The sequence below is a fragment of the Choloepus didactylus genome, chromosome 11 (genome assembly GCF_015220235.1).
Source record: "Choloepus didactylus isolate mChoDid1 chromosome 11, mChoDid1.pri, whole genome shotgun sequence".
Classification (NCBI taxonomy): Eukaryota; Metazoa; Chordata; class Mammalia; order Pilosa; family Megalonychidae; genus Choloepus; species Choloepus didactylus.
Window position 1 is genome coordinate 65,772,317 of NC_051317.1, and position 24,761 is coordinate 65,797,077.

General features: G+C 39.9%; 1 long non-coding RNA gene across 1 annotated transcript; it reads right to left on the reverse strand.

The window, feature by feature from the left end:
• Nucleotides 1-5,685: 5,685 nt before the first annotated feature.
• LOC119505901 lies at nt 5,686-24,104 on the reverse strand. The gene is made up of 4 exons (XR_005210899.1): nt 23,979-24,104; nt 11,889-12,107; nt 6,184-6,234; nt 5,686-6,019 (listed from the first exon to the last, which is right to left on the reverse strand). It is a non-coding gene; the product is annotated as an uncharacterized LOC119505901 (long non-coding RNA).
• Between the last annotated feature and the right edge of the window lie 657 nt (nt 24,105-24,761).

The window sequence follows — 24,761 nt, forward strand, 5'->3', positions numbered from 1 at the left end:
GTGCCCAGTTCACAGCTGGTCTAGCAGAGTAAGTTATCTGGCGACAGTCTTCCTGAACTGAGAAGCTCAGTGTTGTTGAGTGCTTGAACCCTGGTGCCCCCGGGCAGAAATTCAACAGTCCTGTGCTGAGCTTAGAGTGTTTTGCCTCTGACCCGTTAACTAAATCTGGTGCAGGCAGCAAGCCACAGTGCAAAGCGGATCTTTGTGAGAACTAAGTTTCTTGTATAAAAACCTTTCCATTTTGAAAAATTGCTTCAGGTCCACCTGCATTTGTAACTTCATTTGGGTCACTTGGCTAGAAAATGGATGAACTTCTTCAATAAGACCATTTTACAGCTTGAAAGATAAACTTTTTTTTTTTTTTTGAGTTGCTTTAAATATTCCACTTGTTGCTAAGATTCTGCCAGTGAGAGTTGAGTTTCACCTTTAAAATTATTTACACTGTCTTCTACAATTCACTCTGGGTATTGTCATAGCCTTAGAAATGAAAACTCTAATTCAGCAACTTCAAACTTCTTGGAGTCATAACATCCTATTTTTGTTTGATTCATGACATTTCCCTACTCCTCTTCAAAGAATCTAGAATAAGAGTCTGAATTCTTAGTCTCAGCTCTATCACTAAATAGCACTAAATAGTGCTTTCTGTTGAGAAAATACTAATTAAAAATTATAATCAGTGCTGGATGGAACTTAGGAACTCTTTCCTTCTGTAGATCAGGACAAGGATCCTTTAGAAAGTTGTGACCAAGTCACAAAGCAAGTTATTTCAGGCCTTGGTTTGCTCATCTTTAAAATGGGGGTGGATAATATTTCTTACCTTCATTATAATTGATTATTGTTTGATTCAGGGAGTTGTAATGATAGAGTTCACTGGTGTAGATGTGTTTTGAAAAAACTTTATAAGACCTAGATAAATACAGTAGTATTTTTAATGAATGCATGCAAACTCAAATTAATTGTGTTCTGAGAAGATTCTTATCTCTACTGAGAAAACCTGAGACCCTTATCAGGGTGTACTGCTCAGGGTAACCATTGCCCTAGTCTGATATACATCATTTGGTGAGAACAGAGGAATTAAGTCAAGAGCTACAAGTTATATCTGAGAAGGAAGCTTTATTTAATAAACTGTGTTTCCACATATCTTTTAAATATTCATCAGCTTTGTAATTTTTCACTGAGATTAGTTTGTAGGAATTGGAGCAACAAGGGAAAAGCTTTCATATGATTTCCTAAATAGGAAGAAGTCTTAAAGTGAAACCGTGCTGCTGTGTAACCAGGCTGAGTTCCCTAGAATCAACCACGGGAAAGTGTTTGATAAAAGTTTTAGGGCCCTTTGGTTCCAGAAGATGATATTGGAAAGCCAAAAATATATTTAAGTTGTTGATTTGAATATGGGAAAATGGGGTGATTCAGACTTTCTTCATTTTAACTTGAATTGAGTGAACGTTTCTGAGGATTGTATGATGTTATGATGGCACTGTCAGATTTCCAAGCCAATACAGTCATCTCCACTGTTGTCAAAGGCACCCATAGCTATGTGGAATGACATGTTTTGGGAGAGAAATCAGGCTGAACACCTACAAAATTATAGGAACAAACTTTCAGGTAGAAAGTATATGGAATGAAGTAGAATGAGGGCAGGAATGAATGGGAATTCATACCTCCTAAAATGTCCTTAAAAAAGAAAAAGTCAGATGCTCCTGTAACGCTCAGTCAAACTAATTTGCCTTAGAGGTCCAAGGAGTGTTCAGAATGAATTGATAAGGGAAATAAATGCATTCATTCTGGTAGATTCTCTGCAAAGCTGAGTGGTGTTTAGATTTGACCGTTACGTTTACACTAAAGCTCACAACTGAAATGTTTCTGTTCTGGTCAAGTGGAGAAAACACTTGGGGGTGTCTGCTTGATTCATGCTCCCCATCTCTGAGAAGTCCCCCTCTCTCCATCCACGGAGGTGAGCTCCTGTGTCACATCTGCGTCGCTTTGCCTCTCTCTCATTGCCAAAGATGATTGGACCAGTGGGGGGACATCTAGCCCAAGCTGAACCAATCAGATCTTCTTTTCCCAGAATCTGGAATCAGGATTCAAAGATGCTGGCCAGTTTCTGCTGAGGTTTTGGACAAGACTGCGATGCAAAGTTGGTCCTGGGCAGTCATATGCATGGAGAAGCAGGGAAGGCTGGAGAAAGAGACTGATACAGAAAAGCAGAAACAAGAGACCATGTGGGCCCCAGAGAGATAGAGAAACTGACATAGGTTCTGACATTTTAGTTCCTGTGAGGTCCAGATATGCCTACTGTCCTGAGGTGCATACTTTTGGTTAAGCAAGTTTCAATGGCTTTATGTTATTTTCAACTTAACCCTTAACCAAATTCTCAAGGAAGGATGCCAATGAGAAAAGATTGGATGGTTCTCTTTTACTATAAAATATCCCTCTTGATCCTCCCTTAAATAATTTTTCTTGAGTATTTTATACTAGAAGATCTTAAACTATAGCACATTTGCTTTTTGTGGTATTCACATTATTATCTACAAATGCCACTTCAGCCAGCAAAAGCATGATACTAAATATTAAGTGGTACTAAGTATGTTGAATGAATGAATCTTTGGCAGATATTTACTAAGTCATATTCTAGCACTGAGCTAAGTCAGATATTAATCTTACATTTCCAAAAATAATGATTAATATTCTTGGAAGATTGTTGTGCTTTTCATCAAAGCATAAATGAAACATTTTAATGGATTTGCTAGAACACATGGCCTGCATATGCCACTATGCCACGCAGTTATGTTTGCATCATTTCCAATGTAACAGATTTATTGTCTCATAATACCAATTAGGAGAGGAAAAAATGGTGTTGGGTCTTTGAAGATATAGTTTATAGAAAGAATCAGTGGTTGAATTTTCTACTTGCAAAAAACTTAGTTCACAAATCATTTATTTCCATTACTGAGATTCTCCGTAGATGCCTAAATGTGAGGTTAAACTTATCTTCCTTCACGTTATAGTTAGACCTGGGATCAAATCATATTCAGTGTCTGAGGAGATGAATTCAATGCTTCTCTAATTGCGTAATGTACACCTCCGTTTCCAGAATTACCTTGAAATTGTTTGTGGACATATTGGAAAGAATAAGTTCAACTATCCGGGAGGAGGAAACGTTGGTATCTCCTGAATACTTTTAGATTAACAAGTGTTGTTTTATAGGGGTCCTTAAGGACACAGGTGAAGTTCATTAACCTCGTTGATAGGATAAATGGCTGCCTTTGGTTATTCCCATATTGGCTTCAGACAGCCTTTTGGCCTAGAAACTTTTTGAAAGTTCATTTGGCAAAAGATATTCCCTGAAGTATTCAACTGCATCTGCCCATTTTGAGTCCCAAATTGAAATTAAATCTCTATTTTATGATTTTATAAGGATAAGTAGGTGTTATCTATTTTTCAAAACTGTAGGCTTTCTTGTGCCTGGGTTATTGCTGGTAAAAATGTTACTTTAAACAGTAATCAAAATAATGAGAGAATAATAAGTTATTCTAAAGATATAAGAGAAAACCACATAAGGCGGCAATTTATTTTGTTTTTTTCTCTAACATTCAGGGTCAAGTTCTTATTTGTTCCAGAAAATTTCTAGGAAATAGGTTTATGTTTTATCACTAGTCCTGGCACCAGAGCCATCTGATATCTATATCAGGAAATGTGTTCAGCTACAAGTAACAACTCCCTCCCCCTCTCCAAGTAGTGGCTTACACAAATTAGGGGTTTTATTTACCTCACCTTTCACAAAGTCCAGAGGCAAGTGCTTAATGGTTTTGGTTCAATGGCTCAGATATACCAAGGCCCAGGTTTCTGTGATTCTCTTGGCCTTTTCTCGGTCATCTCATGTTTACAGCAGCTCCACTTCCTGTCTCAAGTCCAGATTCTGGGCGAGAAGAAGGGGAAGGACAAAGAGGAACATGGTGCAGCCCAGCTAGGTCTGTCCTCCTTTCAAACTCCTTGCATAAAACTTTGCTCACACCTCCTGGGTCAGAACTTGGTCTGCAAGGGAAGCTGGGAAGGGTGGCCTTTCAGCTGGGCTCTTGCACCTTCCGGCAGCATTGAGGTTTGCGAGGAAGAGAGGTGGGCAGCTAGCAGGTCTGCCCCAATATCCCATTAAACCAAAGGTTGAGGGGAGTGTCCTAAACATCCCTGGAAATAAATAGTTCATGCAGATTTGTTATCCTGAATATATCTAAAACCTGCTTGAATCTATTTTTATTTTCAGCCAATCTACTTTTTGAGGGAAAATTCAACAATGTTGGGAGGGGGGCGGTACAGAAAAACACAGAGGTAGTTGTTTCCAAGTTGGTCTTTTCTGTGGAAGGGGGAAGAGCAGAGCTGACAGAGAGTTCCTAAACCTCGCCATGTTTATGGTCCTCACTGTCTGCTCATAGAGCAACATGGGAATTGTTAATATTTGTGGAGCCTCCCCTTCCTTCCCTGCTCCTTGCTCCTCCATATGCACACATTCAATGGAACCATTCTCACCAACAAAAAATCAAGCCCCCACTTCCTACCAGCTCTGTCCTTTAGTCCCTCCATTATTCAGTGCTCAGAGTTTTGGCTCTTCTCAAGGATTCATGATATATAGGAACTAGCAATTGAACTGAAGCAGGGATTTCAATCTACCTCTGCAGGAGTGGATATGTTTTCTGTGTTTCTCAAATTTTGGTTCATTGATTGCCTGTATTAACTCATTCAGGGCATTTGTTAAAAATACAAATTCCTGGACTCTAACTACACATTTGAAATCCAGATTTCTGAGAGAGAGCTTTGGAAATCTGCTCAGGTCATGCCAGCCCCAGGAGGGCAGGGATTATCTGTTTTCCCCCGATGCCATATCCCTGCAGCTTGCTACAATGCCTGTCATGCAGTGGGCACCGACAAACATTTGTTTGATAAGACCAAAAACTTATAGTGCCTCCTATGTGCTGGGCACTGGTCTAAGGACTTTCAATGTATTAACTTATTTAATCCATATAACAAGCTTTTGAAATAGGCACCATTGTTATTCCTGTGTAACAAACGAGGAAACCGAGGCACGGAGAGTTTGGCCAAGGTCTCACAGTTTGTAGGTGGCGGAGCTGGATATGAACCCAAGCTATGTGTTTTAGTTTCCTGGGCTGCTCAAGCAAATACCATGTAATGGGTTGGCTTAAACAATGGAAATTTACTTGTACACAGTTCTGAGGCTAAGAGAATATCGAAATCTCTGCATCATCAAGGTAATGCTTTCTTCCCACAGATTGGCTGCCAGTGATCCTTGGTCCTGGGCTCTTCTGTCTCATGGCAATGCATATGGCGGCCTCTCCTGGCCTCTTAATTCTCTTCCAGTCTCCACTGAATTTCAGCTTCTTGCTTCTCTTGCATGGATTTCTCTCACTGTGTGAATTTCATTCAGCTTATAAAGGACTCCAGTAAGAGGATTAAGACCCATCCTGATTAAGGTGGACCACACTTTAACTGAAGTAGCCTCATGAAAAGTCTCTACTTACAATGGGTCCACACCCACAAGAATGGATTAATTTTAAGAACATGTTTTTCTGGGGTACAGAATTCCAAACCATCACGCTATCTAAATGAAATTAATGAACGATACTCAACCTGAAAATAGAAGTAAAAATGCAGTGGTGTTATTAAAACGTTTAGAGATTCTCGCCTATCAGGAGACAATTACAGTAGACATTGGAGATACAAAGATGAATACATGGGATACAATCTAGTAGAGGAGACAGACAAGTTAATGGGGCAAATTACAAAACAGTGTGAACCATGCCCTAAAGGGGTTGGTGCAGTGTGTTGGAAGCTCACAGGAATCCAAAGGAAGGGGTGAGACATGCAGCTGGTAAAGGGGGTGGTGGTGATAGTTGAGGCAGGAAGTTGGTGGGGGCCTGATGTTGAAGAAGGCAATTGTTTGATTTGGTAAGGACATGCCTGGAGTAGCAGAGAATGATCTTGAACAAAGACAAGTTGCTTGGGGTTTCTAGAAAAAACAGAAAATAAAATTAAAAAATAGATGAGTTAAGGAGCTTGCATTCATCCAGTATTCACTAATTATAATGAACACTAATAATATCAAGGATCAAAAGTTGTAAGCCTCGATTATATGCTATGAGTAGTGCTATGCTCTTGTGGGCATTATCTTACCTATTCCGTGCTACAGTCCTTTGAAGTTGTTCCTATTACCATTTTACAAATCTGAAAAAATGAAAGAAAATTGAGTTAGCTGTTGGCAGGAACAAACTATATCATTCATAATACAGTGTAGAAGTATAAACATACCAGAAAGAAATGTCCAAAAAAGGTTATTATAAAGAAAACATGGGTAATATACAAAATCTGATGCATAGTCGTCCCTGTCAACATGATTCACAGTCTTTTTTACCTCTCTTTAATGTACCGATTTGTCAGTGCTGTTCTACTGAATGTCAGGCTCACATTTCAGACATATCTGAGCACCTCTCCAAAGCTGAGTGTGTTATATATGAATGGGATGGCTTTTCCCTCATTGCAGCTTGTCATGGATTAAGCAGAGACTTTCTTTTGTCAGATGGACATAGTAAGTCTGCATGAATCTGAATCTGAAGTTTACATGTGAGAAAAGGGGTGTTTGTGCATGAGTGGGAGGGTATTTCCTTCAGCTCACACAAGGGTGCTGGGTGTTTGTGCATGAACGATACGCATGTAAAGGTATTCCTAATCAAGTCCCACCCATGAGTTGAAGTTTTTGTTTCTTCTATGAATTTAGGAAAGGCTATAGGAAGAATTGGACATTTTCTTGGAAGAGAGATCTACTTTATTGTTTACAAAATCCTTGAAATTCATTATTTCTTCAGCACTAGAAATTTTAAAAAATACACAAGAAATCATAATATCCCCAAATATGGTGAACTTTAAGAGGCCCCAGCAAAACACAAATTGGTATAAGCTTCCTAAATTATTGTTGGAGACTAAATTTTAGCAAAGTGATAACTTAGCAAGTTGTTAAGTTAGTGAATGGCATTTTCAGAATCTGATTTCTGAAGAACTGACCTACAATTTTTTCTAAAGTATCAGTTAGAATTAGGTTGTATAGCTTATAAGAGAAATCACAAATGGCCATGGCTTAAGGTAAAGGTTTATTTTTCTCTTCTGTAAAAGAGGTAAGAGGTAGACAACCCAAGGCTGTTACAGATGCCTACAAAGTCATCAGCATTCCAGAATCCTTCTATCTTTTCCCCTTGAATGTCCTTAGGGCTTGCCTTCCATCCTTAAGGCCACCTCAGGGTCTAAGATGGCTGCTGGAGCTCTAGCCATCACTTCTAGGGTTTATATGGAAGGAGGAAGAGGGAGGAAAGGACAAAGGCACGTTGTTAGCCGCCTGTCTCTTGTAAGGAGTTTTCCTTAAGGTCCCACCCAACAGCTCAGAAACCACTCCTACCTGCAGGGGAGGTTGAGAAATATATTCTTTCAGCTGGGCACATTATTGCTCCCTGGAATAGAATTAGAATTTATAATTCGTTTGGTAAGAAAGAAAAGGAGAAGGCGTAGATAGTCTTGGCCACAATACCACACACTACTGTTTCTGAAGATTGGGGCCCAAATTTTAAGTAAGTGAGGAAACATAATGTCAACCCTTGGACACAAGCAAAAAGGATGAGTTTCAAGGTCACGGGCCCAAGAAAGGGATATTTCTAACCCCAGCAGGCAGTCACCAGTTTAAAGTCACAAGAGTCTTCCTATTTGGGGAGCTGATCTCGGGGCTCTTTTTGGCCTCCATGCTAATGAATGACTAGAGTCACCATACACACCCCAATCCCAAGGAATATGATGAGGGGTGACAGAGGGAAGGCAGAAGAAAATGGATTCCTATCATTCCCATAACGCTCAGGGGATAACCCTGAAAAGATGTATTCTTTTCCGATGCAGTCTCGCTGAGGCTTCACTTGGATACAGATTATTTGTGATTCCCTGAAAATGGCTGTGTTAAGTTTGTGCTTTCAGTTGAGCTGGCTGTGCTTCAGAGTGAGGAGATGTGGTTTTTCACACCAAGCAGCAACTCAGCATGGGAGGAAGATGCTCAGTGCACAGGAGGAGCATCCTCATGGGTGAGTGATTCTTCCAGAACAGCATGCTGCTGCTGCCCCACCCTGGGTGAGATGGAGGATTTGTGCTACATCCCGTAGTGGTGAAGAATTTCCACTCCAGTATTCACACTCTAAATTCTATCTGGGCTCTCCTATGTCCCCAAGCATCCTGAAAACAGGTAAGTTGACCTTATGGGAGCAGCAGCCCCGGGAGAATCCCCATCTGTCCATGGCATGTAGTGACTTTAGAGGTAAGACAGACTGCGTAAATCTTAGCAGTTAATGGGTACTTGCCTATCTCTTTTTAAAAGTCTGGATTGTACCCACTCTACCAGTTCTCTCTCCTCTCTCTTTCTTTCTCCTTTTTCTTTTCCCTTGGAGCCTTCTGTTACTCTGATCTTTGCCCCAGAATCACTGAAATGGTCCTAGCATCCTAACATACTCTAGGCCTGGTCCCATGTTTCCTTTGACATATTATGCTTTCTGAGCTGTGCAAGATTTTTATGCTTTCCAAAAAATTATGCTGAAAGTACCCTATGATTAAAAAAAAAAAAGGAAAAACGTCAATCTTTTTTGGGGAGGGAGCACCTGTGAGGGTGTGGTGGAGGGTGGTGAATGTTAGGAAAAATCTCCCAGGTACCAGGAGTCCTAGGGCTGAAGTGGGGGACACTGGAGGAGCAGCAGGGCCCAGGAAGCCTGGCTTCACCTCGGACAGGCAGAAAGGGCAGGTCTGAGATCTGCTTTACCTGATGGCACCCACGGGCCCTAGGTCTGGAAGCTGCTGGACATTTTACCTGCCTCAGGCAGTGGCATTGCTATTGAAGGTTCATAGTTTTTTCAGGACTTGACTTTTGGACAAGGAATTTGGAGGTTGTGTGTGGTGGGGATGATGGAGGGAGTGAAGGTTTAGATCAGGGAGGTCTAGATCTTCACTATGAAATAGAAATGTGTTCTGCCTATAAATTTAAAATTTTCTAGTAGCCACATTAGAAAAGTAAAAAATACCAAGTATTTTATTTAATCCTAGATGTCCAAAATACTATATTTCAATGTATAAATCGTACAAAGGCAGTAGTGAGCTACTTCACAATCTTATTTTGTATGAAATCTTCAAAACCTGGTATATGTTTTATATTTACAGCACATGGCAGTTCAGACCAGCTACATGTCAAATGCTCAATAGCCACGTATGGCTAGTGGCTACGGCACTGATCAGCACAGCTCTAGGAAGAGCCATCTCTTCCATATATCAAAGCTACCTATTATGTGTCTTCCCAGTGCCCTTTCTCTCTGATTATTTCCTAATCTCTCCCTCTCTCCTTCTATTTGTCCCTCCCCCCATTCTTTCCCTATACTCTCTACTCTTTTTTTTCTGTCTCCTTTTCTTTATCACTAAGTTAGTCTCAGTGATCTGTTATATTTGACTTAGGGGAATTAGAAACGAAGAAAGTGTCAGGACCGGGTAGAAGGGGACAAAAAGAGTTTTTGTGGTGGAATGCAAGGGCTAAAGGTGCAAACAGAATGTAGTCTTAGCCAAAACCATGTCCCACCAAGCTCTAGAAGTAATATTTCCAAGTGAATTTTGTATAGAAGGAGGTCACTAAGTTAGTTTCATTCATAATAAAACAAATACTAACTCTCTTCTATGATTTACTCAATGGCTGTGTGTGTCCAATTTTCCAATAGTAATCATACTGGATACTTATCAGCTGTGTAGAATCTATTTAATTGTGCCACCACTTTATTATTTTTTATAAACTAGCATCCAAGCTCACGTGGAGTGTATAGGAGGCTTTTTCAAATGTTGCACTCCGTTTTGCCATCCTTTGCCATTTACACTCCTTTTTGCCTCCCCAACTCATGTTCACATTCTTAGAAATCAAGAACAGAGGAAACAACCAGTTTCTTCTTGCCCTCTTCTTTCCTCTTTGTCTTTCTCTTCCTCTTTGATGTTCAAGAACAGTTGAGCAGAGCCTAGGGGTCATGTGATGAGATACAGCTTTTGCTGGGCCTGCATTCTTTAAAGTTGTGAATGCAGAGGAGCCCAGCTTGAGCTCCAAGAGACATTAGGTTTCCCTCCAACCCCCAATTTCCTTATTCGTCGCTAGTCGCATAGCACTCACCATTACCTATTGTTAGTCCACCAAAGATCATTTTTGGTGGATTCTGGGCATCTCTCTTGATTATTCCAAATCTTCCCTCTGGTTGGAATGCACTATGAACACAAGGATCCTTCCACAGTTAGCATGTCTCTATTGACATGCTGCCTCAAACTATTTCAGTTCATTGAGCTTAACTGAGTCAAATCCATTGTCCAGCTTCTTATAAGAAATCAGTTAGTTGGCTGAATATTTCGACTGCTCATTCTTTCAGTTAGGTAAAATTTTCATTAGCTTGCCTTATCCTTTGACTTCTCTCTTTTGCTTTCGCCTCACTGCCAATGCTGAGCCAAAGCTTTTGTTGTTTTCTATCTAGCTTATCCACCACCCACTTCATTTGACCTTATAAACATGTTTAAATAGATTTCTTGGATAATGACCATTTTAGCTGGCAACTTCCCATTCAGATATTACAGCAGGCACAGTGCAAATTAGAGGGCATAGCAAAAGCACTAAGTGTCATGAGACCCTGGATAAATATAGTAGAACCACTCAGCCTTGATAGGACAAGACTGGATTCTTATCCCAGTTTACCCACTGACTCAGTGAGTGACTCCGGGAAGGCAGAGTGAAACAATTGTTGGTTTCATCCACTGGTGAGTCAGTCATGTTGATCTCAACAAATGGGGGTCAGAGAAGGAGTCTACGGTCATAGAGACACCTCATTTCCATCCTGGGCATTTCACTGTTCCCTGGGCTTGCCTCTGAGTTCACTCGGAGGCAAACAAAGATGCCCTTCATGCACTATAGAAGAGAGACAGGGTAATCATCAGGATAACTGGCCTTATCCGCTGCAAGAAGAACCTTTTAAAGGTTAGCAGATGGACAAATAGGAAGACCTGTTCAACCTGATATTAAAAGGCAGCCTTAAGAGGTGGCTTTGTTCAATCCAATGTGATCTTGTTTTAATGCACTCCACTACTCTGTGAATTCAGTAATAGCCCAGAAGATGCTGACGTTCATTTAGAAACCTAAAGCCCTGCCAGCACCCAGCGCAGTACCTTGAACATTCTAGGAGCTCAGTGAATGTTGAAAGGTTGAGTGAATGGACAAAGGCCTGATGAATTACGTGTGGTTAAATTGTAAATATCCTTCTTCATGGCCTTTACCAGGAGCTTTATTTCTTGACTTGATTTTCCAAGTGTTAAGAATTGTCAAATGTGAGCTTCTTCAAGTCTTCTTTCTTTTTCTAATTTTTAGACTAAGAATTGATTTGGTGAACATTTTCAGTTACACTGTTGGCATCTGATGGGTCTTTTTAGGTTCCACCATTTGCAGGAGATCATAATTGTGAATTAGAATGGAAATATTTTTAATAACCTTTCATTAGTCCTTATTAAATGAATGATAGCATATTCCCCCTCTTCATTCCAGAGAAATATATTTCCATATTTCCTGAGTCAGAACAAGGGAATGAGAAAGTACGATATGTATAAGCTGTACAGCAATTTGATGCAGAAAAAAACCTGTATACTGGAGGTAAAAAGCAACTGGCAAAAATAAATTCCAAAGAATTTAACAAATTCATATTTTTCCCTTTGAGGGAGAAGAAGCAAATTAAAAAGGATGAATGTTGTTGTTATTGACTACTTAAAAAACAACTATCTATATTGTATAGTTAACTTACATTTTTTATGCTTCTTTTCCCCAACACCTTTATGTCCTGGGAAAAATTGTGTGGGAAGAGTGTAAAGTGTTCCTTGACTGAGGGGAGATCTGAGCTTTGCAGGTTGGCCATGTTGCACGAGATTACACAGTTTGTTTGCAACCGAAATGAAACTGGAAACAGGTGTGGTGAATCAGAGTCCAAAGCTCTTTCCCCTTAGAAAGGAAGCAAGGTGGATGCCTGGAATGAGAGTCAAAGCAGAGCTGGTGTTAACGAGGCATTTGAAGTAGGTTTACTGCAATAAAAACCAAAAACACTGCCACCATTTCCCTGATTGACTGAAATGTTCTAAAATCAATGTGTAAGTTCTACAAAAGCAAAGACTGTGCCTCCTCTATATCTCCTATACCTAACCCAGTTCTCCCATGTAGTAGGTCAGAAACACGTGCTTGATAAATGAATAAATAACTTTCCACCCTATCTTCTGTTTTTATTGTCTCCTTTTCTTATCCCCGGTAATCCTTTCACGCTCTTCCTCCCACAGATGGAGTATAAGTCAACTTTAAGGTAGATGTGTGGGATAACATCATCATGGTTCCATATTGATAGAGCCCAGTGGGGAGGAAGAGTTCAAGCAGTTGGTTAAATTGGGCTTCTTGTATTCTGCTTCTTCACAACTAAAGAAAACACAGCTAACAGAACTTTTGGTGTTGAAGGAACTTTAGGGATAATCAAATGTAACTTCTTCAGCTGAGACACAAAGGTATGAAATACCTGATGAAGCTCTCACAGCTAACTAGCAACAGTCCTGATACAAGAATTGGCATTTCCTAACTTCTCATCCAGTGTTCTTTCACCACACTGACCTCTTGCTTCTCTCTGTGTGGATTTACATGACTATATATCTACAAATGGGCTGGTCATTCTTGTCTAAATTTGAGTAACATCAAGGTCACAAATTCAACTGAAGAGGTAGCATATTGTGAAAAAGGTCTATTATCAATGAAATATATTTTTTGATCTGTACCTGATCAACAGCTATAAACAGCACAAGAAAATGAATGAAGCCTATTACAATGTACTAACCAAATATTCCACCTTGAAAACTAATCAAGCAATAAGAGTTTATTAATGCCCTACAATAGGCTGGAAACACTCTGCTAGGTACTAGGGGAGAAGGAGTAAAAAAGAAGTATGAGGCAAGATCTCTGCCTTCAAGGATCTTGCAGTCTATTTGGAAAATTAATATGCAAATAAAAATGAATAACATGGGCAGATTCTGAGTGCCAAATAAATGGTAGGAGCTTAGGCAGTGGTCCTACCACCTCACTGCATCAGGGACACTTTTCTAGAGGAGGATCTATTGATGCATTTAAAGGATTGGTAAAGCTAAAGCAGATGGAGAAGACAGGCTTTAATTGTCAGGGATGCAGACAAAGGGCAAACCAAATGTCATCAACTCTAATGGTTTTCAAGATTCCATAAAATGTTTTGGCCAGACCAGTTTCCAAGTATAGGCTGTAACTTGCATGATCTGCGTATTGACTATACTGAGTTTGGATCTTGCTATGACTCCCACAAAACTACATTCTGAAAAGATCCTAGACAGGCATTGAAAGCTATAGAAAAACCTCGGGATGCAGCATCTCTGACCAGTAGTGTAGTGGACACTGTCCTCCTGCCCTTGGGTCCATTGTACCATTTTGGTGTGCCCTTCCCCTGGCTCCCGTGTGATTTTCTTCTAGGTCCACACTTGTGACTCTCTCAGACGACTGACCCTTTGCCTACAAGCCTGAAAGTCAGCAGTGCCTGGAGTTAACATATCCCTGGGGGCAACCATCAGGCAGTGACTGACTAGCATAGGAGAGTAACAGTCCAGTGGGGCAACTAGGAGAACACTCCAGAGTTCCCGGGATCAGGCTTAAATAGTCTTGTGAAATTTTTCCTAAAATCACAGGCTTGCTTAGGTTTTTCCCCCTCCCTGTCCTTCATCTTTCTCTCCTTTACTATAAAACAAATCCTTTTGCTCAGAATCTGCCTCTGGGAAATGCAGCCTAAGATGAGAAATTGGGCCTATCTTCCAATTTGGGTTAAAAGCCTGTAAAAGAAAGCCAATAGACGGTTTGATGTGCTGAGCCTTCGATCATGGGACTTGCCCTTATGAAGCTCGTTACTGCAGAGGAGAGTCTAAACTTGCATGTAGTTGTGCCTAAGAGTCTCCCCCTGAGTACCTCTTTGTTGCTCAGATGTGGCCCTCTCTCTCTCTAACTGAGCCATCTCGACAGGTGAACTCGCTGCCCTCCCCACTACGTGGGACCCGACTCCCAAGGTTGTAAATCTCCCTGGCAATGCAGAATATGACTCCCGGGGATGAATGTGGACCCGGCATCATGGGACTGAGAGTATCTTCTTGACCAAAAGGGGGATACAAAATGAGATGAAATAGTTTCAGTGGCTGAGAGATTTCAAATGGAGTCGAGAGGTCACTCTGGTGGACATTCTTATGCACTATATAGATAACACCTCTTAGGTTTTAATGTATTGGAATAGCTAGAAGTAAAAACCTGAAACTACCAAACTCCAACCCAGCAGTCTGGACTCCTGAAGACAATTATATAATAATGTAGATTACAAGGGGTGACAGTGTGATTGTGAAGACCTTGTGGATCACACCCCCTTTATCTAGTGTATGGATGAGTAGAAAAATGGGGATAAAAACTAAAGGACAAATGGGGTGGGATGGGGGGATGATTTGGGTGTTGTTTTCTCACTTTTATTTTTTATTCTTGTTCTGGTTCTTTCTGATGTAAGGAAAATGTTCAGAGATAGATTGTGGTGATGAACGCATAACTATGTTATCGTACTGTGGACAGTGGATTGTATACCATGGATGATTATATGGTGTGTGAATGTATTTCAATAAAACTGAATTTGATTTAAAAAAAAAAAAAAAGAAAGCCAAGAGAAAGGGATGTGATGATGCAGCTGAACCAGGATTGCATCTCTAAGACTCCACTCCACATCCTTTCTTCTTTCAATTCCTGGGATAAAGCAATCGAAGTTTGGAGATGGGAAACCCTCTTAACTCTTTTCTGAAGAGAAATGACCAAGCCTTTTTCTTTTTCCTGCATCCTGAATACAATCTGTATTTATAACATGCAATTTGGAAACCATGATGACCAAAAGCATAATCATAGTCACAGCCCTATATCAACGCTCTGCACCCACATATTCTCTTGCTCACCAGTGATGTTTACCAGGAGGCAGCTTGCCAGAAAGAAAATCAGCTGTGGGGGCTGCACAGATCTAGAAGCCAACCCATCAAGAAGGCATTTGTGACTTTTCAGGGCGTGTGGGTGAAGTGGAACAAAAGTAGTGTCTGTCTGCTTGCATCACAGGAAAAGCACTGAGAGAAATCAGTACCAGCCAGCAAGTGCCAGTTGGTGGAGCCCAGATTTTTAAGACTAACTGGTTGCCCGTCAGGAAGGCCATCCAAAGCATGAGTCCACCACCATGACTCCGACTCCCTGTTTGATTTTTCAGAAGAAATGCCAATCTATGAGAGAGGCTACACCCATGTGATGATTACTCTATTGTACATCCACCGATACTAATGATGCACAGACTTTCCATAGTTCATCTGTTTTATAATGTTCCAAAATTAATAACAAGAACATTTCTGGGAAGAGAAAGGGAATTACTGTGTCATATGGACCAAATCTGATGATTTGTCTGAAACTGATGAGCTGAATTTTTACCTCCTTTGTCCCCTTTTAATCCCTTGAGAAATAAGAGTGAATCAATGCCACATTGTCCAAGGAGTCCAAAGCAAGGAATAATCAATAGCACCTTATGCTTCAGAGAGATTGGCTTTGATGACCTCGAAGTGTGTCACACAGAGTAGAGCACTGTGAAGTCATTAGAAGGTAAATGAGTTAATGTCTCATGAATTTTGATTTGTTGAGAGGAAGTCCAATCTCAGTGGTTATCATTCTTGCTAATTAATGCAGACTGAATTAAAGAATATTTTGTACAGAAATTCATATAGAAAGAAATTTCACCATCAAGGACTTACCAGACGTCTTGATTAAATTAAAATATACTAGGTCTTATTAGTGACCTCATCTAAATTAAAATAAAAAAGGTTATTTTGTCTTAATTTGTTCTCAGTGTTTCTGACTGATCCCTCAAGGGTGAATGATAGGGGTTTGTAATCACGGCTGAATTGTCTTTCAGTAAAAGGTTTTTATCAATTCTTGGTTGAATGAATGGATGAACAAAATAGAATGTTATCAATCCATGCATTGATTCACCTTATTTAGAACCAGTATCTCTTTCTTCAGTGATGATACCTAAAATGTTATTTACACTGTGAATTGGCTTTACGAGCTTCTTTTAAAGCAAAGGTAACTTCAGTTAATCCACTGTATTATTGAAAATACCAAATTAGAAAGTCCAAGTTTATGAGATTTGACAATTTTATAGTAGTTGGCAACTTTAGAATAGACAATGTGGACATTTATAGGATCTGTAGGACATCTATAGGATGACTGGCAGAAGAGAGGCTGCCTTTCCCATGTGTCTTTTTTTTTCATCTGTAAGGAAACCATTCTCAGAAGCCCCCAAACAGACTTCCCCTTATGTACTCATGCCACTTTTGGATCCATGCTCCTTTCTAAGCTAGTCATTGACAAGAGAAATGAAAGTACAATGGCTAGATAAGATTAATCATGATTTGCTCTCTGAGTCAAGTAAAGGACGGGTGAAGACCTGAACAAAATAGAAGGAAGGGAGGAACAGCTGATGGCCAGGAAACCAAATGTCTGTTCCTACCTTTCCAGGAAGCCAGCTGCTTCTTCCACCACTGCAGTAGAGATGGATGTGTCTGAAGGATGTAAGGGGATTTTTGGGAAGGGCTACTCATGCTTGTAAGTGAAGATACAGGTACTATTAGGGTGCCCAAAATTATTTCACCCATGAATCTTTTGAAAATTCCTACCTTATTCCTTTGGGTTATTTTATCCAGAATGAAAGTGCCTAATAAAATGCATATAGAATTTTGGAATGGTATAGCACAGTTAAATAAGCACCTCAGAATATTTGTTTATTTCTTATTCAACAATTCTTTTTAAAGCACCTCAGAGCAAGGTGCTATGCTAGGTGCCAAGGGAGATGCAAGAATACCTCACAAATAGCCTTCCATACTGACAATCTACTAATTTGAATGAACTTTGCTCACAAAGGACAAAATACATGTAGAAAGTGATGCCATAGAGATGTGATTGGCTACTGGAGTTCCGAGGTAGGAACTAAAACTTCTTAATGCTGAGGGAGGATGGAGGGGGAAGGGTGGAGAAGTTAGTATTTGAGTGGATCTTGAAGGGCTCTGAAATGGAGATAGAGGAAAGGACAATCTAGACAAAAGGCTTCCATGAGCAAAGTCAGGGAGTTGGGGAAACTCAGGGTGCATCCCGGGAAACAAAGAGTTCCCTTTTGCCTGGAGCAATCCATGGTTGGTAAGATGAGAACCAGATCCTGGAGAGCACAGGGTGTGCCACTAAGGAATTTGGAATTTATTACATATACAGAGGGGATCCATTAAAAGTAGTGGAAGAAAGGAAGTGGTCTTTGATTAGAGATATTGTTATTTAAAAGGACCTAGCTAATCATAAAGCAAATGTATGTGGATATTTTCAATGACTTAGAGGAGAAAAGATGAAACATTTCAGAGCAAGTGATATGGTCGAGAAATTTAGGGCCACACGACCCATTTCAATGCAATGTCTTGGATATGCACAACGCAATAGAAGGGCATTAGGGTCCCCAAGAAGTTCGAAGTGGGTTCAGGGGTTGGCATGGAGGCTAATGGCAAATTTAGCCTTGTGTAGAGATGTCTTCCAAGTACTGACAGCTTCTTTATGCCTATGGACTGGGTTTTCAACCACTGTCTCTGGCCCCAGGCATTCGCTGATTTGGCATCAACCTGTGCCCAAATATTCTCTCTGCTTTTTACTTTCCAAGTAACTTGGCAACTCATGTTGCCTTAGTTGATTTATGAAACCCTAATATGACAGGTGAGCCCTTGATTCCTTAGGGTTTTTATTCATTAGGTAGTTTCCATATAGCAGCTATGATTACACAGGCATTTCTGCCTACTATACTTAGTTCTTCATTTTGTACTTCAGAGATTCTTGGCAGCAGGTCCAGAGTTCTAGTATTTACTTCCCCAACTGTTTTGTCTATATTTGAGTAGAATGTCTCATAGAGATTTAGGTAAGACCACACTATATACGATGCATTCGATGAAGACTGGGAAGTGGGAAGTGTTGCAAAAGCTAAGGGCCACCATTGTCTGTAGTAACAATCATAAACCAGGTGACTCAGCCAGGCTGCTGGGTAGACTTACCTTTACTAACCTGAAATATCTATCCATATTTCTATCTATCTACCATCTACCAGTTTTCTCAACTATAGGGCAAAGATGTACCAAGAAGCTAATAGCAGAAATATTCAGTAGCACAAAGAGTCTTAAGAAATAGAGTTCTGATATTCTAATCAAAAATTTCCATTTTTATCAACATTCTCCTCATTTCACAATCAGATTGGAATGTCTCAACCTAGTTGGCCTGTTAGCGTATACTGATCAACAAAGATGGATTCATTAGAGCTTATCCATTTGCAAATAGAGATATTTGTAGTTTTTAAGAAATTCAACATCAAGGCTCACTGTCATCTGTGTTTACTCGTAGAGCATATTGTCTATCATCCATTCTGTTTGGTGTTGGTTTGTACCGTACTAGTCAATAAATTGTTGGAAAATCACTCCTGCTCAAAATGCCAAATTATAAATTTAAAGAATTATGAAAGTAGAGAAAATAACTTATTCACAAAGTGTGAACCTCTAACTTAAGCACTTTTATGCTGGTACATCTGTATTACTTATGACACAAACTGGTGATTATATACCTACAGATTATTAGGTAATAAATAATGTAGCTAATCATTTACCAAAGAGAAAATTCATATAGTTCTGAAAACTAAGTGGTATATTCAAGGGATCCTTTGACTTATGAAACATTCCTCTCAACTAAAGTTGACAGTCCAGTACAATCAGAAAAGTTTCTGTAAAACATTAAAATCTAGATGGGTGTATTTGTTTCTTATTGCTGCCTGAACAAATTACTACAAACTTAGTGGCTTAAAACACCACAAATTTATTATCTTACAGTTCTGGAGGTCAGAAGTTCAAAATGAGTTTTGCTGGGTTTAAACCAAGATGTTGTCAGGGCAGCATTCCTCTGGGAGGCTCTCAGGGAGAATCCTCTGCCTTGCCTTTTCCAGATTCCCTAGAAGCTGCCGGCATTCCTTGGGCTCATTGGTCCTTTCCATCCTCAAAGCTAGCAGGGCCAGCCAAGACTCGAACACGTCTGCCTCCCTCTTCCACATTTAAAGGACTCTTGTGATTACAATGGGCCCACATAGATAGTCCAAGCTCATCTCCCCATCTCAGCATCCTTAACTTAAACACATCTTCAAAGCCCCTTTTGCCATTGCAAAGTAATGTATTCACAGGCTGCAGATATTAGGACACAGACGTCTTTAGGGAGCTATTATTCTATGTACCACAATGAGGTTCCAAATGTCACAGTGGTCATAGTGTCTGATCTTAGAGAACCTAGTCTGGCCATCATCTCAAGCCTTGTCTTCTCCCTGAAGTTTTCAGCCAAAAGACAGGATTGTTCTTGTCAAATAAGCTCTCATCAGACCAACCCTCTTACAGATACAACCATAAACTTTAGATGGTGGAGTTGAATTGTAAAATGGAAATAAATAACAAAAATAGAAAAAAGTTAAGTGGACTGGCATCAAGGAATATTTATCAAATATTTACTGTGTGCCAGGCTTTATGTGAAGTTTTATGAGCAACAAAGAGCAGAAGAAAGCACAAGGCTTACACTTAAGGAGCTTTAAATCTGGGAAGAAAAGAGCAGATGTAAATAACTAAGGTTTGTACATTCATCCATCATTTGCTTGAAGGAACAGACTTTCTTGTCTGCTCCAGACAAGCTTCTTTCCTCAGAGCTGAGAGCATGTCCTGGTACCCCTTCTCTGCTCTGCTCACAGAGTACCCTGAAGCTGCAAGCATGTCCCATGGGTAAGTCAGCTTGGCTGGAGCTAAGGGAGAATCCTTCCCTGACAACACGGATGAGCAGGGGGCCCAAAGGTGCCTTGTAATCAGAAGCAGTTGGCATACATAATGACTCTACCGAGGAATCTATTGTTCCTCCTTTTTGTGTTGTCCTCTCCAGGTTTGGCCAGTTGGAGTTCTCAGGAGCTGGCCAGAACTAATGGTTAGAGCTAATCCTTAACTTGCCTTTTGCCATTTCATTACCACCACCTAACAATTTTCAGATTTTATAAGTAGTGACAAAAACCAGTATTGTCTCAGCTTGGAGGAAGGCTTTTATCACAGGGACAAGTTTCAGTCTATACCATACAGAATGGCAGAAACTCCAATAGAAAACCTTCAATCTTACTGGCTTGGAGAGTGAGAGGATTCAGGACAACCACAGCCTCAAGAAAGTAAGGGGGGTTTTATATAAATGCTGCTGAAATCTCTGGCTAACCCTTGCTCTATGCATATACAGAGCAGACACTGAGAGGTTCATTGAAAACTAAAAGAACAGAACTGATGTTTGAGGTGCCACCCAGAAGACAGTTTGTGATCCAAATCCAACCAAATTAATTGCCTGCTAAAACAAAAAGTCCACAGTCTTTGAAAGAATATAACAGAAGGCACAATCTCCATAACACAACATTATAATGTTCAAGGTATACTTGACAAATTAAGAAACAGGAAAATGTGACCCATTCTTAAGAGAAAGAAAGACTCAAAGATGACCCATATGGTGCAATAACGAAGATTTAAAGCAGCTATTATAATTATGTTCAGTGATATAAAGGAAAATATCTTGAAATTAATGGAAAGATAGGATGTTGCAGCAGAGAAATAAAAGCCATAGTAAGAATTGAAAACTACAATATCTGAAAAAAAAAAAATTGCTGGATGAGATTCACAGCAGAATGGAGGTGACAGAGAAAAGGGTCAGTGAACTTAAAGATAGATCAGCAGAAGTTATCCACTCTGAAGAACAAAGAGGAAAAATATTGAGAAAGAATGAACAGAGCCTTAAGGACCTGTGGGTCAATATCAAAAGGTTTAGCACATGTCTAACTGGAGTCTCAGAGTTTGGAGAGAGAAAATAGGGCACAAAAAATATTTGAAGAAAATGGCTGAAGACTTCCCAATTTGACAAAAGTCAAAAATTTCCAGATTCAAGAAGTTCAGCAAACCCAAAGCAGAATAAATGAAAAGAAAAACATACCTAGTCACCTCACACTTCTGAAAACCAAAATGGAAAAAGGAAATTTTGAAGAGTCAGAGAAAAATGACACATTTCATACAGGGGAACAGTGTTTCAAATGACTGTTACCTTCTTGTCAGAAACTGTGGAGGTAAGAAGGCAGTCAAACAATATCTTTAAAGTGATGAAAGGGAAAAAGAACCTGTCAAGCCAGAATTCTATATCTTTTGAGAATGAAGGTGAAATAAAGATATTTTCAGACAAAAGAAAACTACGGGAATTTGTCACGAGCATATCTGAACTGTAAGAAAGGACTAAAGGAATTTCATTAAGCCAAAGGGAAATGAAGCCCAAAGATGAGCTTGGCTCTTTAGGAATGAATGAGGAATGTGAGAAATGGTAAATATTTGGATAAATATAAGAGATTTAGTTTTCCTAACTTCTTCAAAAGATATATGATTGTTTAAAGCAAAAATTACAGCATTTTATTGTTCTCTTATAGGGCATGTGACATAGATGAAATACATATGACAACTACAGCATAAAGGAGAGGGCAAGGGAAAATGGACCTGTATTGTTGCAATGTATAATATTAGCTCTAAGGAGACTGTAAAATATTAATATGTTAATATCATCATATTAATATTAATATTATGTTGATAGTATACCAATATATCATATTACATTAATGTTAATATAATATTAGAAATAATCCATGGAGAAACCATTTAAAACTATAATGATGCAAAGAGGTGTAGCTAAAAAGCCAGTGTATAAATTAAAATGGAATTCTAGAAAAATATAAAGTATCAAAAATAACCCAAGACTAAATGGAAAAATTGTATAGGAAATTTACTATGAGAATATAAGGAAAGTGATTACAGTTTTCCATTAAAATGTTACCAGGACTAATTGGCTTCACAGATGATTTCTAACAAGCCTCTAAAAAAGAAGGTAATTCCAATATTATTTAAACTCTTCCAGACCTTGGGAAAAAAAAGGAAATTTCCCTCATCCGTTTCCTAAAGTCAGTATAAACTCCACAAAGTGGATTTCTGGGTTTGACCACCAATCTCATGGGGCCGACTTTCAGTGCACCTGACCTTTTTGTGTCGTCCTTCTCCTTTCTCGCTATTTTGAAGACTCATGTACTCACCTCACTTCTCTCTGACAGTTCCATAAGCTAGCACTTAAGAAATACAGGAATCACTAATCTGATATCTCAGTTTTGAAAAGCTGTTGATCTCTCGAGTAATTAACAGCCTCGATTTCCAGGAAGGAACGGAGAACAGGAGGGAGCAGGTGGGGAGGAAATTAAGATGCATCGATCACCTGCTCTGTGCTGGCGATGTAGATAAGACTACCCATGCTTTCATAGACGAGAAACTGAGGCTCAGAGAGGGTCTTAAAAAGTACAGAAAAAAAAATTCCTTCTATGAGGTCATTCAGTTAATAAACGGTATAAGTTTTGAAGCTAGAGCTCTCTGGTTCTGAAGTATGCAGTTTTCTATTTCTCCCACCTGCTGGGGGGCATTTTTTGAAATACTTAATTGAATTTTTTCTCTCTCTGAATTCTGTTACATCTAGAAACCCAAAGAAGCATGCCTTTTTCACCCATAGTACAGGGTCTGCCCCTCCTTCCAAGAGGCCTGTCCTTTCCTGTTAGAAATAGTATTAGAGTAACAAGCAGCTGAATTTTCTAAGTGTGATTTGCTCTTCTGTAATAACTTAGAGTTTAGATCCCCCTTTCTGTTTCTTTTAACCCTTTGGCTCCCACCTCACCTCTGGTTCTCATTAAAGTGGAATTCAATCACCAACACAACAATTTAAACAAAACAAAAACAAAAAAAACCCCATGACTTAAATTACTCATGTATGAAACGTGCCGGTAAGTTTTGGGATACTGTGTTGTGTTGTTTGGCCTCCTGATTCTTAATTCTAGTGGAATAAAATAATTCAGTGCCGGGTTCTCAACCCTGGCTACAAAGTGGAAACCCTGTCTGCACAGCGGAAACAATTGTAAGTATTTTTTTTTTTTTTTTTTTTTTTTAATAATGCCTGGGCCTCTGCCAGAGATTCTGATTCTTTTGAGTTGGGTTGGAGCCACATCAGTTTTCTTTAAAACTCCCCAGGCTATTCCAGTGGGCAGGGGAGAGAGGGATGGGAGAGTCATAGCCACAGATTTAATGTGTTTTCCGTTAAAGGAATTAATAAAAGGAAGCTTGGGGCAGTTGCTAAAGGAATATATCCCAAATGTAGAATTTCAGACATGTTTTTTGGAAAGGGGAATTACTTTGGGGCTGAAAGTCCTTCCCCTCAATTCACACTGTGTAGCAACTTAAACCTCTGCTGATGGCTAAGGTCAACTCAGCCCCGAAATTCTGATCAAAATTCCCTGTGTGTCCTGACTCCAGACAATACGGTAGTCTTTGTTACCAGGTTCGAAGTGGTATGTGCACATCGGCTTACTGAATTCTCACAAGCTTGTGAGGTAGGCATTATTATTTTCATTTTACAAATGAAGAAACAGAGAGGCAGGAACCGTGCTGTAGGTCTCGTGGCTGGGAAGGGAGAGCCCGGGGCCTGTGCTCTGCTCGTGTCCACAACGCTGCCTCCCAATGCCAAGAGCACAGCCCAGGAGAAGGGCAGGTGGACAAATCCTCAGACCTGCTCAGCCCCTGGGCTCTGCAGACCCAGGGCCATGCGCTAAATTTAAAATCCCCACGTCATCACTCTTGGAACATACCAGATCTCCGTTCTTCACTATCTTTTCAGGAGTGAGAGTTGAGGAAAGACTTTGTTCTTCACATCTTCCTCTGCCTCTTTGACCTGCTCTGTTAAGACTGCCAGAGATATTTATGGCTGGGTAAAATCAGGAAGTGTCCGATGTGTGTCTTTGTCTTTGTCATCACCACCATTCTTTCTTCCCCGTTGTGGATTCCAGAACCTTTAGGCTTTGTAAAATCAAAACTGTCTCCCAGGAAAGGACAGGATAAGTTCGTTACACTACAGTGTGAACCACTGATAAGGCTTCCTATGTCACCATTCCCAGGAATTTTAAGAGGGACAAAGAGTTCAGTTTGGGAGTCCGATACACGTGGCCTTGAATCTAGGGCTGCCTACTGGTTATGCAATGTTTGGCAAGTAAACTAACCTCTCTAAGCTTCAGCTTCCTTGTCTCTAAAAAGGGAACAATACCTCACAGGGTCGTGATGAGGATTAAAAAGATTTGAGAATGTGCCTAGCATAGTGCCTGGCACACAGTAGGTGCCTATTAAATGTTTATCTCCCTTTCCTTTCACCTTGATAGCAAAATCCTTGCATGAGTTAGGCAGGAGTAAAAATTCTTTGGGACATGTTTTTTCGGGAATCTCTCATCAGTAGCTGTTCTCCTACTTCCTCTACTCCATAGAGGACACGAGGCTTTGTTAAAGAACACAATGAACTTTTCCCCAGCAAGTCACATGTACACACACACACACACACACACAGACACTCCAGGACCCATTGTTGTGAGACATAATCGCTT